This window comes from Mytilus galloprovincialis, chromosome 12, assembly GCF_965363235.1.
Source record: "Mytilus galloprovincialis chromosome 12, xbMytGall1.hap1.1, whole genome shotgun sequence".
NCBI lineage: Eukaryota > Metazoa > Mollusca > Bivalvia > Mytilida > Mytilidae > Mytilus > Mytilus galloprovincialis.
Window position 1 is genome coordinate 58916645 of NC_134849.1, and position 25370 is coordinate 58942014.

At 33.8% G+C, this 25370-nt stretch overlaps 1 protein-coding gene across 4 annotated transcripts in view; it reads right to left on the reverse strand.

The window, feature by feature from the left end:
* LOC143054394 (neo-calmodulin-like) overlaps window positions 1–25370 on the reverse strand; it is a 121095-nt gene that overhangs the window by 54180 nt on the left and 41545 nt on the right. The window contains exon 1 of one of the 4 annotated variants that reach the window (XM_076227408.1): window positions 9324–9344. The exons of 2 other annotated variants lie outside the window; for them this stretch is intronic. The gene's annotated coding sequence lies outside the window, so the exon portion shown is untranslated. Of the gene's footprint in view, window positions 1–3952; window positions 3971–9323; window positions 9345–25370 lie in introns of those variants that run through there. One more of the 4 variants, XM_076227409.1, reaches the window with a different exon arrangement.

Below are 25370 nucleotides of genomic sequence, written 5' to 3' on the forward strand. Positions count from 1 at the left end.
AATCCAACATTTTTTTTTTACAAAATAGGCACTCGCCGATACGAGGAACACCCATTTATACCTGTGGCCAGGAGGGCGGGCAGTGACTAGAACATTTCCTTATCATCACGCCTATCTTGATTGTTAATCTTCCGTTTATCGTCATATAATCTTCATTTTCATGTTCAACCTCTCTTCGTATATTTTCAAAAGATATATATAAAATATGATTCTGAACTTTATAAGAGCTAATGGTTTGTACACTGAGAGATACTAATGGCAATTCATTATTTATAAACCTATTTTCAGCTCTATATAAAAACCAAGATGAACAACTAGGTTTTTAATGAAATATTCATTGAAACAGTATATGGCTAGATCATGTTCTATAAATAATAAACATACAACTAACATGCTAATGTTGAGTAGTGAAATACTTAAATCTTTATTTTATGCGCAAATGAATTTTTTTGGTCAACTGAGCTACGAAAAATTATAGACCGTGTAACAATCTCGATAGATGAAGTGACTAACGATAGCCATATTTTTTGGTAAAGTCATGTTGTCTCTGTTCAATATACAGTTTCAATCGGAACTGGTTTTAGAGAGTTCAAGTAACATTTTAAGGACAAAAAGAATATTTACATAAATCGCTAATAGCTACAATGTATCTGCGAATGAAACAATATTCGTATAAATTATAAAAAATAAGAATATATGTGCGGTATGATCGCCATTTAAACAGCTACACGTATCAACCAGGGACAAAAGGTCCAGGATTGTTGAAAGCGGGGGTCATATATCATAAAACGATTAAGTATGCCTATGGTGAAACTAATAGAAAATGTTTACGACAATTGTGTGCTAAAACTCACATAAATCATGAAAAACATATGTAATCGTTTGTTTTGGCGCGTCGAATGACGCCCTCTATGGAAGCCTTGCACCTCCCCCTCAATGAATCCGCCACTGTGGCATAGGTCAAGAATATATTGGTCATCGAATACAAATTTAAGTTACATAATTCTAACACACATTGACGTCAATATATGTTTACACATACTTAAATTATCAATACATGTATGCACAAGATTAATAATCTAAGTTATTTATTCATTTGACATAATGCATGCATTTAATACATGCATATACGGCTCAAACTAAGAACGCTCAAATGTCTATTATTTTGAGTGTATTTGGGTTGATGTCGCATTGACGTTGTATGCAATACAGTTGAGAATAGAAATGGGAAGTATGTCAAAGACACAACAGCCCGACCAAAGAGCAGATAACAACAGAAGGCTACAAAGACAATGGGTCTTTGTTTGATGATACTACATGTATATAGTTTGACATTTGATTGATTGTTGGTTGCTTTAAGTCCAGATGCAAATATTTGACATTTGAGGTCAATTGGCAAATAGTACATACAAAGTTAGTTTTTTCGTTTGAATTGTTTTACATTGTCTTATCGGGGCCTTTTATAGCTCACTATGCGGTATGGGCTTTGCTCATTGTTGAAGGCCGTACGGTGATCTATAGTTGTTAATGTCTGTGTCATTTTGGTTTTTTGTGGATAGTTGGCAATCATACCACATCTTCTTTTTTATAAAGCAGGACCATAACTTTCTAATTCAATACGAACTTGGGTCCAATCTCCCATAGAGAGAGCAAGGACCGATAAATCTGCATGGGAGATTGGCGTGGGTCCTGCTTTGTCCTTATCTGAAACACGAAGATGGATTTTCAAGAATGATGTAAATTTATGAGGTTACAAGACTTTTACATGCACTACTATGGTATACTACCAAATCCAAGAACAGACGAATAACGTCTGTCATGTTTGTGTCATATCAAATTACAATAAAATTTATTTGCAAAAAATTTCGCCCGGCCTCGCTTTCTTAGGCTTGTGAAAACAAATTGTGTTTTCCGTTAAATAAAGTACCGTTACATACAAGATATCTTTTTGGTAGCAATTTAATTCCAGTACAAAAGAGCTGATTTATCATAAAATTGAAAAGAAAAAACACAATATTCAACATTTCATATTCTGCAGTTTTATAAGCATGACCAAGGAGGTTATTTGAGACTCATATAACATCCTTAGCATGACCAATTCTTCTTATTTTGTACTTAAAATTATAATCGAATGATCAATTGATCAAATTAAATCAAATCAATTGATCAAATTAAATCTAATCTAATTGATATCCTTTTAATATTCAAATAAAGATAAAGTCTGACATGGGGTAAACATTAGCCTCAGATTAAATGATGAATGAAAATTGATCTTCTATATTTACATATGTATATTACCATATTATGTATTGTTTAATTCTTGATTGTCAGCAGGCAAATTGCTGTAAAAAAGGACCACTTAACTCTGTTTACAATTTCCACTATAACAACCTAAGCATGGATTATCTTGGTATGAATAAATAGTTACTGTTCATGTCCCGTGGCAAATATTTGTGCTCGACGGCCAACAGTTTACCCCTTTTGGCTTACGCCCCAAACTTTTCTTATTCAATTTATTTACCCCAGTTTCGTGTTTTTCACCCAGGGGCGGATCCAGCCATTTTAAAAGGGGGGGGGGGGGTTCCCAACCCAGGAGAAAAAAAGGGGGGTTCCAACTATATGTCCTTATTCAAATGCATTGATCGTCCAAAAAAAGGGGGGTTCCAACCCCCCGGAACCCTCCCCCTGGATCCGCCATTGTCACCCCATTTTACGATTTTTTTAAACTCTATCTTGGAAAAATATAAAAAAAATCTATTGAAAAGTAGGGAGAGGGTAAGCGCGAGGAGACAGACAGATGTGTTACTATAAGCAAACATGATTGATAAGAATACTATCTTAAAAGAGGCTTCCGCAGGGTCAAAAACAACCTGCGACCTAAGGGCTTTTTAGAGGCGACTTCCGACCTGAGGGCCTTCTAAAAACGACCTGCGACCTGTAAAATTTGGAAAAAAAAACGACCTTCGACTGACTTCCGTTCTCTGTGTTGGGAAAAACGACCTGCGACCTGTACATTTCCCTTAACAACGACCTCTCGTCGAATTTGAAAGCGACCTTACGACCTGAGGGGGGTATCCTGTATGAGCCTCTTAAAAGTATGACTTACTCAAGCAATGACAACTTAATATAAGAATTGCCACTTGTTTGTCTGTTGGAGTGAAAGGTGTTCAATCGGCACTAATCTTAAACCTGAAATGGATATCACTGACCCTTCCTTGTTATATGACTTACGAAGTATTTGTAAATTGAGAATGTTATATCTAAAGAAATATATAATATGTTGAATGATTTTATAAATAAATAGATAATAGTTTGTCCTTTAACTTTATATACTTGATGCACAAACATATGAATGCATCCGTAATGAAATACTAATTAAGTGCATTACAATAATAGTATGTCATATCTGTATTTTTATTCAAATACGATATGTGATCTAATGCTATTTGTGATCACTTGGAAACTAAAAGGGAGGACCTCTGATTAAATATAATGACATATCAACTTCAAATAACCCATATAACATGTATAACATATCAATATATAAAATTATCTCAGGTATATATATATATATATATATATCAATATAGAAATTAAAAAAATAAAGATAGACGTATTTTTCAACATGTGAACGATCGTGTATTTTTCTGCAACACGAGCCGCAACCTCTTTAGTTACAGACATCCTGCGTAAAGACTTTACACCTATCTATTCTCTCATTAGAATCATAAGATAATTAGCTATACTGCACTGTGACAAGGCCGTGCTGCTAAATCTAAAAAAAAAATCAGCGTTGCTATGGAATCGTATGACGCAAAGTCATCAACTGATGATCAAACTTGTATGTGTCAATATAAACGATCCCTTTCCCCTTTCTTTTAACAGTCAATGTTGCGGTTAAGTTTAAACAGGTTAAAGTATACATATTACCTATATATTAAAACAAACTTACCACGATGCATAGTCCGTTAGTAGTATTATTATTGGTTAACCAATGCGTATAGTCTGTATCGTAATGTCGAATCAATGTTTCACATAGTGCAACCCTTGATCATAGTATACATGATTGATCGGTTAATTCAAACGACTTCTGGAGTCTCAAAGCTATGAAACAGGCTTATTAAACAAGTGAACTCGTCTAAATTCTAAGTATTAAGAGCTTGACTTGTACAGAATAGTTAGTCTACTCGTCTGTCGTTGTAGACGGTATGTATGCACCTATACATGTAGACATTAAAACGACTTCTGGAGTCTCAAAGCTATGAAACAGGCTTATTGAACAAGTGAACTCGTCTAAATTCTAAGTATTAAGAGCTTGACTTGTACAGAATAGTTAGTCTACTCGTCTGTCGTTTTAGACAGTATGCATGCACCTAAATCTCACTAAATTTTACTAAATAATTCTAAGCATTAAGAGCTTGACTTATACAGAATAGTTAGTCTACACGTCTGTCGTTGTAGACAGTATGTATGCACCTATACATGTAGACATTAAAACGACTTCTGAAGTCTCAAAGCTATGAAACAGACTTATTGAACAAGTGAACTCGTCTAAATTCTAAGTATTAAGAGCTTGACTTCTACAGAATAGTTAGTCTACTCGTCTGTCGTTTTAGACAGTATGCATGCACCTAAATCTCACTAAATTTCACTAAATAATTCTAAGCATTAAGAGCTTGACTTATACAGAATAGTTAGTGTATGTGTCTGTCTTTGTAGACAGTATGTATGCACCTATACATATACATGTACAGTTTAATTGAGGTATGGAGCTGGCATGTCAGTTAACTGCTAGTAGTCTGTTGTTATTTATGTTTTATTGTCATTTTATTCATTTTCTTTTGTTACATCTTGTGACATCGGACTCGGACTTCTCTTGAACTGAATTTTAAAGTGCGTATTGTTATGTGTTTACTTTTCTACATTGGCTAGAGGTATAGGGGGAGGGTTGAGATCTCATTAACATATTTTAACCCCGCCGCAATTTTGTGCCTGTCCCAAGTCAGGAGCCTCTGGCATTTGTTAGTCTTGTTTGATTTTTAATTTTAGTTTCTTGTGTATAATTCAGAGTTAAGTATGACGTTCATTATCACTGTACTAGTATACATATTTTTTAAGGGGCCAATAGAAGGACGCCTACGGATGCGGGAGTTTCTCGCTACATTGAAGACCCATTGATGGCCTTCGGCTGTTGCCTGTTCTATGGTCGGGTTGTTGTCGCTTTGACACTTTCTCCATTTCCTTTCTCAATTTTACATGTACATGTAGATATCTTTTTTTTTAAATTTATTTTCTTATAGGTTTCTGTTTAATTAATATTTACCTATACAAATATACATTTACTTGTGTTCAGTGCATATCTCTGTCTATTCTGCAACATTTATTGAACACTACATATTAACAGGAGTTTCGAAATGGAACTAGCTGTCTGTTCAATATATATTCAATCAGTTATTTTTTTATTTGATAAAATGGATGAATTATATTTTGTATATGGGATGACTGTTAAACGTATGACTTTGTGAAAGAAATCATAACAACTTGAAATATAAAAAAGAAGATGTGGTATGATTGCCAATGAGACAACTGTCCACAAGAGACCAAAATGACACAGAAATTAACAACTATAGGTCACCGTACGGCATTGAACAATGAGCAAAGCCCATACCGCAGAGTCAGCTATAAAAAGGCTCCGAAATGACAATCTAAAACAACAGCCTTATCTATATAAAAAAAATGAACGAAAAATGACTGTTACAAATCAGGAATATGACTGTTGTTATCTACTGTTTTTAGATATTGTATAACGTTTGATTGTGTCAGGAAAGTTTTATATGGACTTTTGGAATTAATCTTGGGAAAAATATTTTTGTTTAAATTACACTTTTTTTTTTAATTTACGAGGAAAGAAAATACTACACAGAAACCGTTTCGCACACAGTCTAAAATTTCAAAACATATCAAACCAACTATATACAAAAAGGAGGCTAATTAAAGATGGGTCATCAAGAATTAGTCCTGCTTCCGATTTAGACAAAACTCTAACCTAATGTTTTTTTCTAGGATAATTTCAAGGTCGGTCATATCTATGTCAAGGTCGGTCATATCTATGTCTATTGATTCAATGACCAACAACAAAGAAGGCATCAAAGCGGAAACATATACAACAGTAAGTATATCTATAGCACTGCAGGGTGCGTTACTGTAGTATATTGCATTGTATATTTCCCCAATTGTAGCAAGCCTAAACAAATTCCCACAGATATATCGGGAATGCTCAGTTCAATTATACATGTACATGTATGCAGCCTACGAAGCCCCGCTAGGGACATGTAAAGAAAACATATTAATATATTGTGCGCACAATTTAATATCTTGTATAGCCAGTGTTTGGTTAGTAGGGAAAACTAAAAAAAGTCTTGTTTTATAAATGTATTTCGGCCAGACCCGACCTTATACATTTTCATTCTGCAAACTAAAAGTAAATTATAGCTGTTACCAGTATAAATGAGTTGGGGTTATGTAAGAATGCACGAACAGGTAATCAACTACCGACTTTCATTGATATTCTGTAATTTGTCAAGAATTGACGGTTACAAAATAAACCTGCAGCCCAAATACGGGTTTAATTATATTAATTACACTCCGATGATTCGAATGTAATTATTTAGTCAAGAGTGAACGTTAAATTCTAATCAACCCAAAGATTATTGACAGAGTTGCACAGCTAAAATAATCCAAATGGATGAATGTGGTATAAAAGTATTCCATTTACGGAAATGTCAGCTGTCTTGGAAATCAAATAACAACTCGGATTATAAATGAAAATCGTTGACGGAAAATGTAAAATACGGACATTTATTGACGTAATTCGATGTAACATTGAGCATTTGAGAAATTATCAATGACTATAGTAAATGTTAAAGTTTGCTATCTCCGTTAATCAGTTTCATTACAACTGACAAGCTTGCTGGTCCTTAATTGAACAACTTCAACCGGAAGTTTCTAAATAAAAAATGGCGACGTCGATTATCACCGTGGGATACAGTAGAATGGGTTAGGTTAATCAAGATAATTTTTATGCTTTGCTATAAAAATTTTGGATCCATTCGAAAATTTCTAATAAAAAAATAAGGAGCGCATGCATATGGTTTAATTTACAGTGATTTCATGTTGTTACAATTGCCATGGACGGCTGACGCAATCAAAAGGCATTTGAATATCAGAAATTCAGAAATAATTGCAAAACAAGCTTTTTTGTGATTCCGAATAATTGCCAATTAAGCTTAAATGGAAGTGTTATTCATCGTTAAACACTTTCCGTGTTCACAAAATTTAATTTTTAATTTTAACGTTAAAACCGGTTTTAGGGACGTCTTAAGCTTGCAGTCAGGAGGAGTGTTTTCCCCGTGTGTTAGTCCTCACTGTGACTTTGAGATGCAGAACAGCAATACAGGCGCTGTTCCTTCGTTTTCTGTGTGTTTTTCGCTGTGCATGTACTAATTTTATGTCATGAATGAATACCCAATATCCTTTGGGTTTCTTATGGTTCACTTCTAATTTATTATACAAGTTCCGAGGATATTTATTTAGATGATTTCGCCGAATGAGAATCTAAAAGACTTTGAGTAAGTTCATTTTCGTACTCTAAAATGAAAACCACGTCACGTCATTGGTCGAATTTCAATTGTTTTTGACGTAGTTAGCCAATCACAGAGTGTAGTTCATTTTCGTACTTTAAAATGAAAACCACGACACGCCATTAGTCGAATTTCAATTGTTTTGGACGTAGTTAGCCAATCACAGAGTGCATGCGTACGTTTTTTTTCAAGATAAAAAAATTATAACCCAGAATGCACTAGATTCTGAAACTCGAATAATAATAACTCCATTAATAATTTTAAAAAAAGCACCCTTCTAGGTTAAGTTTGTAATAATTAACGTTGAAAAGCTTTACAACAATCAAGGAAGATAAATTCTTCAAAAAATAAAATGCTGATCTGTTTAACAGAGTCATTCAGCTAATGAACTAATAGTAACGGTTCGTTAAAACATAATGGAAAAATGTTGTTGAAACTGGCAAAGTTCAAATTTAGCATGTCAGTATAAGCAACAGAATGTACTCTGCGACCTATGCATAAAACACGGAGGGATCCAGCCATTTTTAAAAGGGGATGGGGTTCCAAAATCAGGAAAAAGGAGGTTTTTTTTAACTATATACCCATATTCAAGTGCATTGATCGTTCAAAGTTAAGGGGGTTCAAACCCTGCTCCCCCCCAGGTTTTCCGCCTTTTGAATGCGCCACTGTAATAACAATTGAAAGAAAAAACAAGAGCATTACTCGAACGACTTGCCACTGGACGTCATTGCGTTAAACAGCAATCCACAACAAATGTTTCAATAAAAATTATCCAAGTGTTTAAAATGGATTATATTATATGAAATAGTTGCTTTTGTTTTTGAATCCTGCAAAACTTTACTCGACTCTTATAATGGTGACTGTTAAAATAGCATCGATGTCACTAATGTCTCAACGACTGAATGGACAGCTAGGTCTCATTGATAAGTGGGAACTGATTTTAAGAGTTATTATTTGGTCCCTAAATCAATATGCTTACCGTAAAACAATATAAATTAGTCGATCATGTAATAAGATTTTTACATTTTTAATTTATAACAGATTCAACCATTTGAAGATTACTACATTTTTAATTTATTGACAGACGACATTTTTAAGATCGCTACATGTTTAATTTATTGGCAGATTCGATCATATAATTTGTTCATCTGGAGCAAAAAAATCAGTTGTAATGTCAATGTGACATCAAAAACATGCCAACATTCATGACTTTTAGCATACATCCTTATTAATAGACATTTTACACGCATGTTAGACAAGACCCTAATATTATAGGTCGTTTTGTCAGATTTTACCGTTAGCCCTCTTTTTTTCTGAAGAGCAGCCAGAACCTTTTACTAGTATATGAAAATTCAAATGTCAGAATTGTGTGATATATCAGGGGCGGATCCAGCTATTTTAAAAAGGGGGTTCCCAACCCAGGATAAAAGGGGGAGTTCCAGCTATATGTTCCCATTTAAATGCATTGATCGGCCAAAAAAGTTGATCGTTTATATTTGTTATATTAAAATTTTGTCTTTGGAAATTCATTATTTTGCTATAACAACTTTGTCAAAGACAAAAATTTAATACAACATATTGATAATTATATTTCAGAGAAGTTAAAAAAGGGAGGGGGTACTAGACAAATTATAATACAGAGAAAACGTTTAAAATATCTCGTAATTGTGTAGTTATATATACCTTAATGCAAATCAAATGCCATCATGAAGAAAAGGGTCAATAGGTCCAATAATAAAAGACAAATCCTCAAGTTAATCCTGATTGTTTTTAAAGTTAATATGAAAGTTGTCCTCTTGTCTAATTTGTTTTATCCTAATTGGAATTGCTTAAAACGATCAAGTATTATTTGTACAATTTCTTACAACAGCTAACTAATGTTTGATATGAATATCGCAAGTTTAGCCAACACAACCCAAAAACACTATATTCAAACACAGGTTTGGGTTTTCACAATTGATTCAGCAGCAAATACGAAACTAAGCTAACTCATGTCAACAAAACTACTGCTTGTTTAGTACCATTCACAAACCTTGACAAAAATAGTTAACTACAATCAACAAATAAATACCCGATAAAATGCTTCTGAAGCTTAATAATCTGCTGATAATATATAGCAATTATACTATCACCTATCTAATGACGTACGTGTTTTTGTCACAACTTTTTGGGATTAATGATGCATGCTTTCTTTTCGGTCATTAGGTAAACTTTGGCACGGCATCATGTGACCTCTTAATCCGATTATTGTTAATTGCGTCTGACGATTAATGGTCAATTAACGTTGCTATAGATCTGACAGTTAACAACGATTTCGTTTTAAAAAGTAATCCGGAAATAACTTTGAAAAATCAAGGACGATAGAAAAAAAAAACGATTGTTATGAACGCAAGAATAAGTGTGTCATATTCTTACAAAAAGAGATTTAGGGAAACTAAAATATGCTTTTGCTTTCTAGATTCACTAAAACACAATTAATGTTTAAGAATATTTTTTCTCATTGAAAGTCGGTGAATATTTTATTTGAACATCGATGTCAATTAATCGATTGTAACTTTGATCGTATATATATACATTTCTTTAAACCTGGGTTGCGTTCAATATGGTAGCGGCTACGTAGTGCTACGTAGATTGTTGTCTACTGACCGAGTAGCTAATCTAGCTGCAGCTAGGCTAGCTACACGTCCAATAGTCATAAATTTGCGTAGGCCTATGTAGCCGCTACAATATTGAACGCAACCCTGCACGCAATTTCATCGATACGAATTCATGTGACATACACAAGGTTTATCGAACTAACATCGAACCAGGAGGAACACATCTCGATAGAGTACCTGTTCATTTGATATCAAATACCTTTTCAAATCATCTTTGAAAACGAGTAGTTATAACAGGGGGATGATAGCGTACGCATGCCTAAGTGAATGTGCGGTAGAATCACCCTTGTCTAACTATACTAAAACGAGAATCAAATGCACAGCCATGTGTTCTGTATATTCAAAAATGAATTCAATGGCATAACTATTTTAACGCTGAGCAAGATTACTTTGTCCTATTACATGCTTGTTACGCAATCAATCATGCATTTAGTGTCGTAGTGAATGATAAGATTGTTGGTGTTAACTATTGGTTAAGTCGTGGCGGTCAATTCGTATTGCCATAGGAAGCAGGGGTGGGAGATTTAATCTTTTAAGAAAACTGACAGATCAATTGAGATTCTAGGTGCCGAATCTACCTGCTACGTACTGGCTTCGAACTCGCAATCTAAATTTAACGAAGACAGGCTATAGTAATACAGTAGACTGAGAACACTCAGCCACCGAGGACCAGAAAACGGTTGCACAAAAAAAGTTACTACTAAGATTGATCGTAAGTACACAGAATGTTTAATTTCATGACTGACGATCAGTCTTAGTCGTATTTTCCTTTTGTTATACCGACTCCAGAGGATGAACAGACCCGGTAAATTTGTATTTTATGTGAGGATAGTATTGAAGCTTGATATTAATTGGTCCAAATAATTATGACGTCTTGAAAGGCTATTATATTTTTTTTCTTTGAATAATTATGACGTCTTGAAAGGCTATTATAATTTTTTTCTTTGACGCCTTATGACGTCATAATTATTTGGACTAGATATTAATGTTAAAATATGAGTTTGGCGTTATGACGTCGAAGTAAGGCGTCAAAGAAAAAAAAATATAATAGCCTTTCAAGACGTCATAATCATTTGGACTAGATATTAGGTTTGTTTTTTTTTTATATTTGAGACTTCGATGATTTCAATTCTATCTATGTAAAATTACATGAGCGAATAAAAAAATGTCCACTCATATTCAGAACAAACAAAAATGTATTAATATACGCAACATACGGGAAGTTTTTCCAGGGGTTGAAACCCCCCTTTTTGGCGATCAATGCATTTGAATAGGGATACATATATTTGGATGCCCTTATCCTTTGTTGGGGTCCCCTTTTATAAATGGCTGGGTGTACACCCGTGTAATGGGTAGATTTTGAATTTTGAGGAGACCTTGTAATAAGAGGATATACATATTTGTGAAAAGGACAGAAATTCCACATTGAAAGCTACAACTACAAATATATGACCCCTCAGAGTCGTTGCAATGATGTATTGTGCTTGTCATATATGTATGTTGGATAAAAGCTCTACACAGCTTATGTTGTATTGTTATATGTATAACCGACTTTAAATAAATCGTTTGTGCTTTATGCTTTATGCATGTACGGGTACCGGATATAACTTCACAAAACCGACCGGACGTGGCTGTGTATTTATTTATCCTGCACACGTTAATGCTGGCACCTCTTTAGCATGGATTTTTGCCTTAATATTTGGAAATGTCTATTGAGATTAAGTCAAGCCTATATGTACATGTGTTAGAATAGTACAACAATTTCGAGTATTTCGTACAAAAATCAAATTATTGAATATTTCAAAAAACATAAGCTGAATTCAGTCACAAAAGCAAATAAGTGTAACATTTTTTTTTTCAGAAAAAAAAATGCCTACAAACAATAAAACATATCGATATGTATCTATACTCACAATGCAAGCCATTTCAATATCACTCCAATGTATAAACGGACAAGTTAAAGAGTTTAAGATAGTTTAATTTTGTTTAAATGGATCTTCTAGTCAAACATTCATTCATGATTTTATTAAAAAAAAAATCATTTAAACTTCAATTTAACAAATTCTTATTCGGAAAGTTTCATTCATGTATGATAAGGTTAAGTTCAAACGATTTCCAATTCTTGCATTATGCGTTAAATAGGTAAACAATTTTGTGAAAATGTTTTAATAGATGTGCATGCTTCTTATAATATGTAAAATATATATACATATAGAACATTTGTTCAAGGATTTGTTCTGTGTTACTACCTCATGACCGACAAATTGCCACGAATAAGGCTGAATGTCCTCAGTACCCTAAAAGTATTTGTCATGATTTTATTAACGTCATATAGGGCTACAGCTGGGTTCCCGTTTATGTCGCCAGGTGTCGCTACGAATAAAAATGTCTCAGTTCACCAGGTCACTTTAAAGCAAGTTTTTTTTGGTGGAGCCCAGGAAGCCGGAGTGATATTTATGTATAGAGTAACACCCGTTTGTGTTTCATCGTTTGCGTCTTACTGTATATATACATACAATGTATGTATACTAACCTAAATCCGTCACGGGTGTGTTGCATCGTTTGGGACTTACATTATTGATTAGTAGAGGAGGGTTGAGATCTTAAAAACATGTTTAACCCCGCCGCATTTTTGCGCCTGTCCCAATTCAGGAGCCTCTGGCCTTTGTTAGTCTTGTATGATTTTTAATTTTTGTTTCTCACTGGTGTATATATCGGAGTTTAGTATGACGTCCATTATCACTGAACTATAATACACATTTTTGTTTATGGGCCAGCCTCCGGGTGCAGGAATTTCTCGCTGAATTGAAGACCCATGTGTGTTGCATCGTTTGGGTCTTACATTATACAAATATGTATACGTAGTACCCGTGTGTGTTGCATCGTTTGGGTCTTACATTATACAAATATGTATACGTAGTACCCGTGTGCGTTGAGTATCTTTTGCGTTTTACATTTATGCAAACACAGCTTCTCTCGTGTGAGTTGGATTATTACAGACTTTCATATCATATTAACACGGCGTTGCATCGTTCGTCGTGGTCTTACATTATATAAACACTTTATGTTTTATTATATTAAGAGACAATTCGTGTACCCGCTTGCCTTTCTGGTTTTTAATTAACTCCCTTAAGTTAAGCTGCGTTCGAGTGATAAGCCTGGATTACATCGAACCGATGATAGAACGTTAATTAATTAATTGATTAGTAAGCTAATGAGATATCTTTTTGGAAGATAAAACAGGTATTGGTTTGTCAATTAACTTAATTAAACAAGGTCATTAAACACGTCAATGGCTTAGGTTAATTAAACAAAGACATTAAACACGTTAGTGTCTAAGGTTAATTCGGTGTGATTACTTTGTCTGCTGACAGTGGCATATAACCATTCTATTGGTAAACCTAAAATCTGCTCATCCGAACTTATATTATGATCCGACCATTCAAATATCGAAAGGCTATGATAATCGAATATATATACGGTTCACAGTGTTTTTAATGACCATGTCTTGCTCGATCGGTTTTGATAAAACCCAGTTGGGTATTTTAATGGGCCCGATTTCTACACATGTAACACAAACGTACAGCCAAATTGAATCTTCAACATGTCTAGAACCAATCAGGCAATTTCTAACTAACCAGAATAGTTTCACTCACTTCGATCACTTAGTCTACATTAACTCTGGAGGAAAATGATCGTAAGGGGCACTGTATTTATTCGAGTTAATTATATTTAAGTCGAATTATTACAGCGCCCACTTAAGAGTCGTTGTCCTCCAGAAGTAAATTTAGCGATCGAAGAGAGTGAAATATATAACGACTGGTTTATTCGGGTAAGGCACTTTTTAGTGAAACGGATTTCATATTATTTCATTTGTATTTCAAATTATTATTCTATTTATTTTTTCTCTACATCTTTTTGTGTAGAAAGATTTCGAAGACATAAGACATAAGCGTAAAGCTTTATTTACAGTCGGTATTAATATGTTTGTACTTGCAATGCTTATACCGATACTAAATAAAGCTTTATGTCTTGTGTCTTCAAAATCTTTCTACGAAAAAAGATGTAGAGAAAGAATAAATAAATTAAGGCATTTTTTATGTTTAGCCAAATATACTATTATAATAGATTTTGACGTGCGTGGTACTTGTATATAAAATAAGGAGATATGGTATGAGTGCGACAACTATCCACCAGAGTCCAGATGACGTAATTTGGTCTAAAAATAGGCAATGTCATGTGACAACTCTCCGCCAGACCACATATGTAGAAGTAAAACTCTATAGGTCATTGTAAGGTCTTCAACAATGAGTAAAATCCATATGGTAAAGTTGTTATTATGTATAATGCATATAATATACAATCACTCGCGACTTATGTTAGTAAACCTTTTTTAAGAAAAGTGGTAGGATTGCCAATAAGACAACTCTCCACAAGAGACCAAACGACACAGAAATTAACAAATATAGGTCACTGACGGTCTTCAACAATGATCAAAGCCCATACCAGATAAAGTCAGTTATAAAAGGCCCCTCAATGACAATGTTAAACAATTAAAACGACAAAACTAACGGCCAAATTCACGTACAAAAAATGAACGAAAAACAAAAAGGTTTTCTCATTATATATATTAATAATATATAATACTACACGCAAATATGGAAAAACATATAAAGAACAAATATTTATTAGTAAAAACCATGGGCGTTATTAGGTACGTATATTGTATATATCTGAGACACGTCATAATATGTAATTAAGAGGACAGTCAAACAGAGGTTACTTTTAAAGCTATAGATCGTTACCCTCCTAACTGACGATAGACTCAATACTAAATTAAGACCCCAATTAACAACTATATACACATGCATAGAAAGACTTAGCATGCCAATCGAACTGATTATGCCCGGTAGTTTATCGTCATTTGTAATGCAAGGAATCGGAAGTTCATCGTTTGCGTAAGTGCGGGAATGGCATGTCCTTTTTTTTTTCTGTCACTGGACAACTATTTTGTTCAAATTTATCATAAGAAAATCAAGTTTTTTTTCATTTATTGTCTTCTTTCCTAGAACAATTTCTTTAAAAAAAAATGAAGTAAATAATCTTAATTGAAACGAGATTTGCCAATAATATTACAACTTCATTACAAGTACATTGATGGTTTTATGTAGTTGAAGGAGATGAAGTCTAGGCATTATCGTGGATCTTTCTCAACTGACCTAATCACAAACTTTAACAAATTGTTGACGCCACCAACATTGAAGACGATAAAAGCATTTCTAATGCCTCGTTCACACGTAATTCGAATTTGATTCGCATTAACTAATTCGAATTAGTTTAATTCGAATTCGAAACGTTTAACGTCCTAACGTCAATTCGAATTCGAAACGTTTAACGTCCTAACGTCAATTCTAATTCGAATTACAATGCGTGTTAAATTCGCTTTACTTGCAAATAATATTAACAATAACAAAAGCGTATTTCTAATGCGAATTGGATAATTCGAATTAGCCAATTCGAATCAATTCGAATTAAAAAAAAAAGAAGAGTGTGTGAAAGTGATTAGCGAATTCGATTCGCATTCGATTTGAATTCAATTCGATTCGAATTCGCTAATCGCGTTCACACAATCTTCTATTTTAATTCGAATTGGCTAATTCGAATTATCCAATTCGCATCAGAAATACGCTTTTGTTAATACGAATTAAAAGTTAATTTCGTTTGGACAGTAAAGCGAATTTGACGCGTATTGCAATTCTAAATAGAATTGACTTTAGGACGTAAAACGTCATTGATTACAAATAAAAAGGCTTTAATTTTGTTAAACTACGAAACAGCGGTGACGTTACTTTACTCAACTTTAGTCAGCGGAGCGAAGCAGAGATGACGTATAACCACTGTTTCGGAGATATGTGCCGTGTTACATACTAGTAAGCTCTCGAGCATTATGATTATCAATAGATTCGTGTTGGCTTGGTGCCTATGATTGATTTACCTTGAAAGACATTTTTTTAACATCAAACGTTTTTATTTCATGGAAGATTTAGTTTGCAGTAAGAGAAATGAGATATATTTTCCATTTCTTAATTAGCTTAGTGCACTGACAAAGGCGTACGGAAATGACTTATGATCATAATACGTTATTGTCCATACAAATCTATAAATTATCCATTTTATTCTGTTAATACTTCTTTTATGAATTTGCAGATTATTACTCGAACTTTTTCTGTGTCAATAAGTAAAAGGAGCAATAGGTTCATCTTTAATACTTCTGAACGTAAAGGTGTTTTATGCTGTAAATTTTATCTGGTACTAGAAGATGCCAGCGAAACCGCGGTACAAATAGGGAAAGTGTTGAAACAGCGGTACAAATAGGGAAAGTGTTGAAACAAAGTGTTTTTAAGTTTAGAGGGCAGAACGTTGACTGAAAATGCGCGAAGCGTATAAGACACGGATCAAACGGTACCCGATTGGGTTATTTTCTCAAAAAATGGCGTTTTCTGTAGAAAAAAGATTGTTTCAAAGACAAGGAACTACAAAACACTACATGTATACGTCATATCACAAATATTTCCGACAGTGTATGGTTACAGAGGATATGCGGCTAGATGAAATTGGTCTCTTCATTTAGAAATATAGATGACTACAGAATCTCAGCTATACGTAAAAAACCGACAACAATTATTATAGCGTCGATTGTTAAAACTTATCGTCAAATCATATGTTTTCGTACATCATATGAATTCGTACTATGCATGCTTTTTCAATGGAAATTGTGACGTCACAATGCATTCTTAATAGTACGAAAACCCATGAGACGAGGATAATCATGCAGTAATAGACACCATCTGAAAGAAATATATAATCCTTAAATGACGAGGTCCGATTTGATAGGCGACCCATTATTAACGAAATTGCATTGATACAGACTAAATATTAATTTTTATATATTTTAGCAAACATGCATGGGTACCAGTATTTTTTTCAAACCTGTTAGACCTTGTTTCAAGGTTAGAAAAATGCCAATGGTGACCCTGTTAGAAGCAAAGACACCGGAGGAGTAGACCCTACCTCTTTTGATGTGGTTATTTGGCCGATCCGTGACGTGTTACAATCTATTATGTATTAAGGATATTCGTTGCAAAAGAGATTAGTTTGTTAATATTATCTTATTTTTATTAGTTATTATATAGTCTTTGATCTGTTGTATATTGGTAGCAATAACATAAAGATAATTATATAAATATTGAGGGACTAGAAGGGAATTCCTTCATTTATAAATTCTTCATATTTTTTAGGTCAACTTTCTCAATTCTTTAATATTTGTTGACCATTTTTCTTTATACATATTATATTTAAGAACCCTACATTCTTTATTCTCTTCATTTTTTGTCAATTCTTTTTTTTTTTTTCCTTTTATTATTCTCTATTCTGTTATCCCAATCCAGACCCCCTCAAATATGAATTCGGTATATTTTGCATTGTTTATGGTTAGTGTTAACACAAAAGAGAAATATAAATAACACGTTAATTACAAAGCGATGCAATGATCAAAGCATCATTTGTAGGGCAAATGTTGTTTTTTTTTCCATTTTCAGCATATAAAAAAATTGATGTTACCATAACGGCCATTTACCAATGTTTTCCAATATATAATTTAAGCTAAGGTGCGTTTGATTACCTTAATTATCTATATACTCGCAAATGTGTGGAAAGAACTTACATCTTCGTACATATAAGTGCATGACCTACCGTTTGAAACAGTTGGTTTAAAAGACTTTTGGAATAATAAACATATTTATAGCTTGCTGTTCGGTCTGAGCCAAAGCTCCGTGTTGAAGGCCGTATAATGGTTTACTTTTATAAATTGTTACTTGGATGGATATTTGTCTCATTGGCACTCATACCACATCTTCCTTCATCTATAAACCCTTACAAATTAAAAAAAAATATTAAAGAAATACCCAATGCTTCAACTCAATTGGAACCCGAAATGGACTATTTGAAAAGATCCCTGGTCCCAATATTTTCACTAAATCGGAACCCAATACGGACCATTTAAGAGCCCTCCGATCCAAATGTTTTCATTCGATCGGAAAACAATGAAGACTTTTAAAGAGCACTGCGACCACATCGTTTTCATTCAATCGGAACTTTATATTGACTATTTGAAGAGCCATCTGGTCCCAACACGAATTTTTTGAGAAGCTCATTGGTCCTAATGTCTTCACTAAGTCGGACTGACCCAGTATGGACAATTTGGAGATGACCTTCCATAAATAAGATATGTTAAACTTGATTCGATCGGCGAGTTCAATTTGAGCTACAAGTTATATCACAATTGATTCCATGTTTGCAAACATTATAAAAGCATTCAACAAGGATCATTTGTAGAGTTTTCAAGTCACAAATCAAATCAAATTTTATGATTTCATCCGGAAATACCTGTGGGATATTGCAGGCAACCTTAAGTTAGAGAACAGAAACATATTTTGGGACGTACTTCCGGTCGTTCGGACGTACAAGGGTAATTATAAATGCCTTATGGTAAAAGCCGAGCATAACTATGTAAAATCGTCTTTTTTATATCCTCATTCTCAATGAATTTCCAGTAAAATCACAACTTTACACAAACTACATAAAATATAAATAAAGCTCGAACTTAAACATGACATCGGCGCTTTACTATGGTTCTCTTAAGGAAGGCATAAAACTTTGCTCAGTGCTCGGAGCACAAAAATCATGCTCGAAACATGACATCCAGCAATTTGATTGGTTGATTTTCGAGACAAAAATCATGCTCGAAAGTTTTATGACCGTGAGACCTATGCATTTTTGTCAGATATTCGGACTCCTTGGCTTGTTATCACAGGCGGATTTAGGGGAGTCCAGGGGGTCAGCCCCTCCCCCTTTTGTGGGAAAAAATTTGGTTGATTATAGGGAATCATTAAAGCATGACTAAAGCGGGTTCCCTCTTATGTAGTCAGTGAGCCCCCACTTGTGAACATTTCTGGATCCGCCAATAGTTAAATATTGTGATACAGGGTGAAAGATTTTGCCCATATCTCATTGAAGACTTCAATAGCTCATAAAAGGTCATATTTTGGATATTTCTTTTCATCATATTCTGTGCAGACATTGGGAATTTGAGTTGTGATGTCATGTCTGCTTCACATCAAACTACTTTAACTTGAATATACAACATACTAAACCAAAATCACGAATTTCTGGAAATTCTTATCATTTGATTTTCAAGTAAAATCTCACATTTTATAAAGATCTTTACACACTTATCTTGTACGTGATTTTCTTATTAATAAGCAAACATACATGTATTATGTGCAATTTGGGCGGAGTTTATGAGTTTTATTTCTTTTCAAGTGATACAGTTGATAGTTCATAAAATATTTTTTATTGCGTCATATTGCTTAGCATTATTTCGTTATTAGGCTGTGTCTATTATTAAATTTGTTTCATATTTTCAAATATATGCCATGCACTCATAATAAAATACAGATACATGTTCATTTAATTTGACGCATATTTTTACCACCAAAAAATATTTTACAATCAAACTGTAAAGTAATTTATGCTTATAGTTTAAACAAGAGTGCACACGCTGAAATGTCTCGCCTTCTATACTAATCATTGATATTATGTAGATAGTCCTAAGTATAAAGCTTTATTACAACTGTCTCATGAACTTAACATTAACCAAGATAACTAAACAAAAACCAATGAACCATGGAAATGAGGTCAAGGTCAGATGAACCATGCCAGGCAGACATGTACAGCTAACAATGCTTCTATACAACATATATAGTTGACCTATTACTTATAGTTTAAGAAAAATAGACCAAAACACAAAAACTTAACACTGTGCAATGAACCGTGAAAATGAGGTCAGGGTCAAAAGAAACCTGCGCTACTGACATAAAGATCATAAAATATTTCCATACACCAAATATAGTTGACCTATGGCATATAGTATTAGATAAAAAGACCAAAACTCAAAAACTTAACTTTGACCACTGAACCATGAAAATGAGGTCAAGGTAACATGACATCTGCCCGCTAGACATGTACACCTTACAATCATTCCATACAACAAATATAGTAGACCTATTGCATATAGTATGAAAAAAAAAAGACCAAAACACAAAAATTTAACTATAACCACTGAACCATGAAAATGAGGTCAAGGTCCCATGACATCTGCCCGCTAGACATGTACACCTTACAATCATTCCATATAACAAATATAGTAGACCTATTGCATATAGTACGAAAAAAACAGACCAAAACACAAAAATTTAACTATAACCACTGAACCATGAAAATGAGGTCAAGGTCAGATGACACCTGCCAGTTGGACATGTACACCTTACAGTCCTTCCATACACCGAATATACTAGCCCTATTGCTTATAGTATCTGAGATATGGACTTGACCACCAAAACTTAACCTTGTTCACTGATCCATGAAATGAGGTCGAGGTCAAGTGAAAACTGTCTGACAGACATGAGGACCTTGTAAGGTACGCACATATCAAATACAGTTATCCTATTACTTATAATAAGAGAGAATTCAACATTACAAAAAAATTGAATTTTTTTTTCAAGTGGTCACTGAACCATGAAAATGAGGTCAAGGACATTGGACATGTGACTGACGGAAACTTCGTAACATGAGGCATCTATATACAAAGTATGAAGCATCCAGGTCTTCCACCTTCTTAAATATAAAGCTTTTAAGAAGTTAGCTAACACCGCCGCCGCCGCCGCCGCCGCCGCCGCCGCCGGATCACTATCCCTATGTCGAGCTTTCTGCAACAAAAGTTGCAGGCTCGACAAAAATTAAGATAAAGATAAATGAAAATTAGTTCAAAGTTTGAATAAAATAGATATTTAAATAAAATAAAATTGAGAATGGAAATGGGGAATATGTCAAAAAGACATCAACCCGACCAAAAGGCATATTACAGCCGAATGTCCCTAATGGTTCTTCAATGTAGCGAGAAAATCAAAAATCCGAAGGTGTACGAGTTCAGTCATACTAAACTCAATAAAATATAAATGAACTAAAAAAAAAAACATACAAGACTAACAAAGGCCAGAGGCTCCTGACTTGAGACAGGCGCAAAAATGCGGCGGGGTTAAGCATGTTTTGTAAGATCTCAACCCCAACCCCTATACCTCTAGCCAATGTATGATAAAGAAACAGCTTTCAAACATGATTTTCAGATTTTTATTTTTTTTAATTACTTTAGGTCATCCAAATCTTCCAGCAAGAAGACAAAGCAACAAAGACAAGAACATCTTTGGCCTCCATGTTGTATATTTCAACCGTCTAGAAACTTACAACCTGTAACATTTGTTTTTTGCTTGAATTATGTAATTCAAGTACATGTGATGACGTTCGTACAGGCGGTAATAATTGTAAGTGTCTCAATCAGAATGTGTATGGAATTACAGCATACCTTGAAGCAAGGTATGCTGTAATCCCATGAGTTGATGAATTTTATAAATAGTTTTGGCTACAAAATTGACAAAAAATAAATATTTCATTATGAACATTTATGTACATGTTGTAGCTCAGAATTTTTTAATGATATTTCGCTGTTAGCAGTTTTTTTAGTCTAATTTGACAAAATAAGCTAAAAAATATCAATTATCTATTATTGGCTTAATGATCAACTATTGGCTTGCAAGTCAACAATTCAACTCTTTTGAATCCGTATGCATGCAAATCTCGCTATATTAAAGACCCATTGGTGGCCTTCGGCTGTTGTCTGCTCTATGGTCGGATTGTTGTTGCTTTGACACATAATTCCCCATTTCCATTCTCAATTTTATTTTAAACTTCAATTTGCCTGTATATGTATAACATACAGAATTGTTTATTTTTTTAATTCGATGCTTTTTATAGCCGATAATACGGTATAATTTTCTCTCATTATTAAATTGATTACTACATGTACCACTTCATTTAAACTTTGGTGGATAGGTGCCTCATTGTTGTGAATCATAAAACATCTCCATATTCTTTCAAAATAATTTAATTTTGGATGTAACGCGTCTTCTGATTGGCTGACGTTATTAGCCCATAGACATAATTTAGTCATGTGACCGTGACGTCATCAACGTTTTCCATGGTTTTCTACGGTTTCAAATAGAATTTACGCACGTTATTCAGTGTGCACCAAATTTTTTTTTTTTTAATGTCATTTCTTCATAGACAGAAAAAATATTACAGTCATTCCTTAATTAAATTAATGGATTGTTGATACAATAACTAATTGTATTTAAAAAATGGCGCGAGCAATATATTTAATTTTTCCTTCAGATGTTAACCCTAAACATAAAGATTACAAAAATACAATTTCCTCCCTTCATCAAGACCCTCGTGCATTTGTTTCTGCTACATGCAGGTTGCTACAACGTCAATCATGTATGATTGACATCATATCTAATTGAAAATGCATCTAACAAAATGTATTAACTATTAATAAATATATGTAATAGATTTTTCTAACAATGACATCTGGTTCCTTAACTTGAACGTACAGATGAGGCGCTGGATTGGGGAGCCTTGTTTCTATCTTTGGCCTTACTTTAAGGGTCCCTATACTTTACGAATTATGGTTTATTCATGGTATGGTAAGGTTATGGGATATTTTAGGTTCGGGTTAGGTTTTATGGTAGCTCTTTATTCGTTGGGACCCCTAAAGTAAAAGAAGGTCCTATAGATATCTTTAACGTAAAGATGAGGCGCTGGATTGATGATCCCTTATTTCTATCTTTAACGTAAATATTAGGCGCTTAATTTCTATATTTAACGTACGAATGACACGCTGGATTGTGGATCCTTTATTTCTTTCTTTAACGTTCAGATGAGGCGCTGGATTGGGGATCCTTTTTTTCTGTCTTTAACGTTCATATGAGGCGCTGGATTTGGGATCCTTCGGTGTTCCATTCATTCATTTTCTATACTTTTTTCTTTTGAAAAAATGTCTTTTGCCCATCAACTTCTACAGGTGCGGATTTAGGGGTAGAGCCCAAAAAGGGGGGACTTTTTTTTATTTACATAAGGAAACACTGAATCATGACTAGAGTGGGCTCCATATTAGGCATTTAGTGGGTCCACTGTTATGAAAATTTCTGGGTCTGTCACTGCTCTATTCTTTTTATTTTACATTATTAATGGAAAGAACACTACATCATCAATATATCTGAATGTGAAATTAAATGATCTGGCTTCTTTGATTTTCTTGTTTTTGGCAAGTGTCTGAGGGAACCCCGACTCATATGAAAATAAGAAGAGGTCGATAAGGAGCAATACAAATGAACGTGACAAATACTTTCAGCCGTGTACTTCAGCATCCTCATAATTCTCCGATATTTATTTTTTGGCATATTTTCACTTCTTTTGTTTTGCCCTTTCTCAGTCTGAACTTTTTTTGCATAATTCTCTGTTTCGTTAAATTCAATCACGACGACGTACATGCATGATTCAAAATATATCTCGTAATGCCGCCTGCAAGAAATAACCAATAAGTCAAATTATCAGTGCTGCAGTTATTGATAATCTAGAAAAACAGATTGTTTCGTATATATATGTAACTATTGAGTAATTTAATATTCCAGGATAACATAACATTAATCAAGCCTTGCAAGAAAAAAAAAGCGAAGAGAACGGATGAAATCTTAATTAAAAGTTATATAAGAAAGGTTGAAGCAAATTCACAAATCCGGGGGTTGAAAAGAAATGTGTTATCCTTGACACAAAATAAAAATAAAAGTTAAATGTAAAATGAAACCAGTCGTTTCTAGCGGCAATAAGATTAGATACTTGTATCCTCTCTGGTTCAGTAAAATTGGTCCGTAAATGTGACACTTATGTGTATTGTGTAATGCTTCAATACCATTAACTCCAAATGCTCAAGTTGATAGGCATAAACAGGGACTAAACTTAACTGTTTTTGTCCAGGGGCCAGCTGGGCCCCTAAGATATTTTTTTCAGGGGCCCAATTGAAATTTTAGGAGCCCAACCAATCTTTATACAAAAAGACTAAATGAAAATAAAACTGAAAATAACTTTTAATATACTTACTAACAGTGTTCAGGTGTTCCAGCTTGAATTTCAGGGCAGAAGGGTGCTAGTGCTCCTAAGTAAGGAGTTTTATAAATAAAACAGGTGAGATGGGATGCAACAATACATTGCATATATTGCAGAAGCTTAGAACTGTTACTTTTTTCTCCATCAATTGTTAAAATTAAAAGCATTTTATAAGTGCCCCCATGTAAGGAGGATCATAAATACAAGAAGTAAAACAGGAAGTACAGTCTTGTTTATGTTCAAATATAAATTTCTCTAATTCTTCTTTAAATGTATGTTGATGGTATGAAACAAAAGTTTTTTTAATAAAGCTTATAATATTTAAATTATAATGCCACCAGAAATGTATTATAAGATTTGACAATATTTATTTTAGGTTATTTCCTGCCAAAATTGTCTCCCTTCAATTTTTTTCAACTTCCTGATGACCTGACAATATGGCTGTTTTTTTTTTTAATAAATACTATTTCAATCCAAGCCATCCTCTTACAGTGTTGATCAAAATATATTTTGCAATAAGTTTAAATTGAAGATTGGATATCAAACTTAATATTGGAATATTTATTTACGAGACTGCGTTCGTTTTTACATTAAGTATTTTTTGTAAATAGCGATTCAGGGACAAGTTACCGTCTAACACAGGCTTGTAACGACTCTGAGGACAATTAGAAAACATCCCTTTCGCAATGCTTATTGAACAGTTTAGGAGAAAACACTATTCAATTATGAAATATGGGATTTACTTCAAATTTTTTACAGTCGCCAGTTGGGCGATCAGGATGACTAAATATATTCGCCCAGCTGAAAATCTGGTCGCCATGGGCGACTGGGCGAGCGTTAAGTTTAGTCCCTGAATAAATTGCTCAAAAAGATTATTTGAAAGAAAAGCAGTCAGCAAAAGACTAGCAAAAGAGAAGTTAGAAAAATACCATGTGAGCAAGCACTCAGTAGCTCT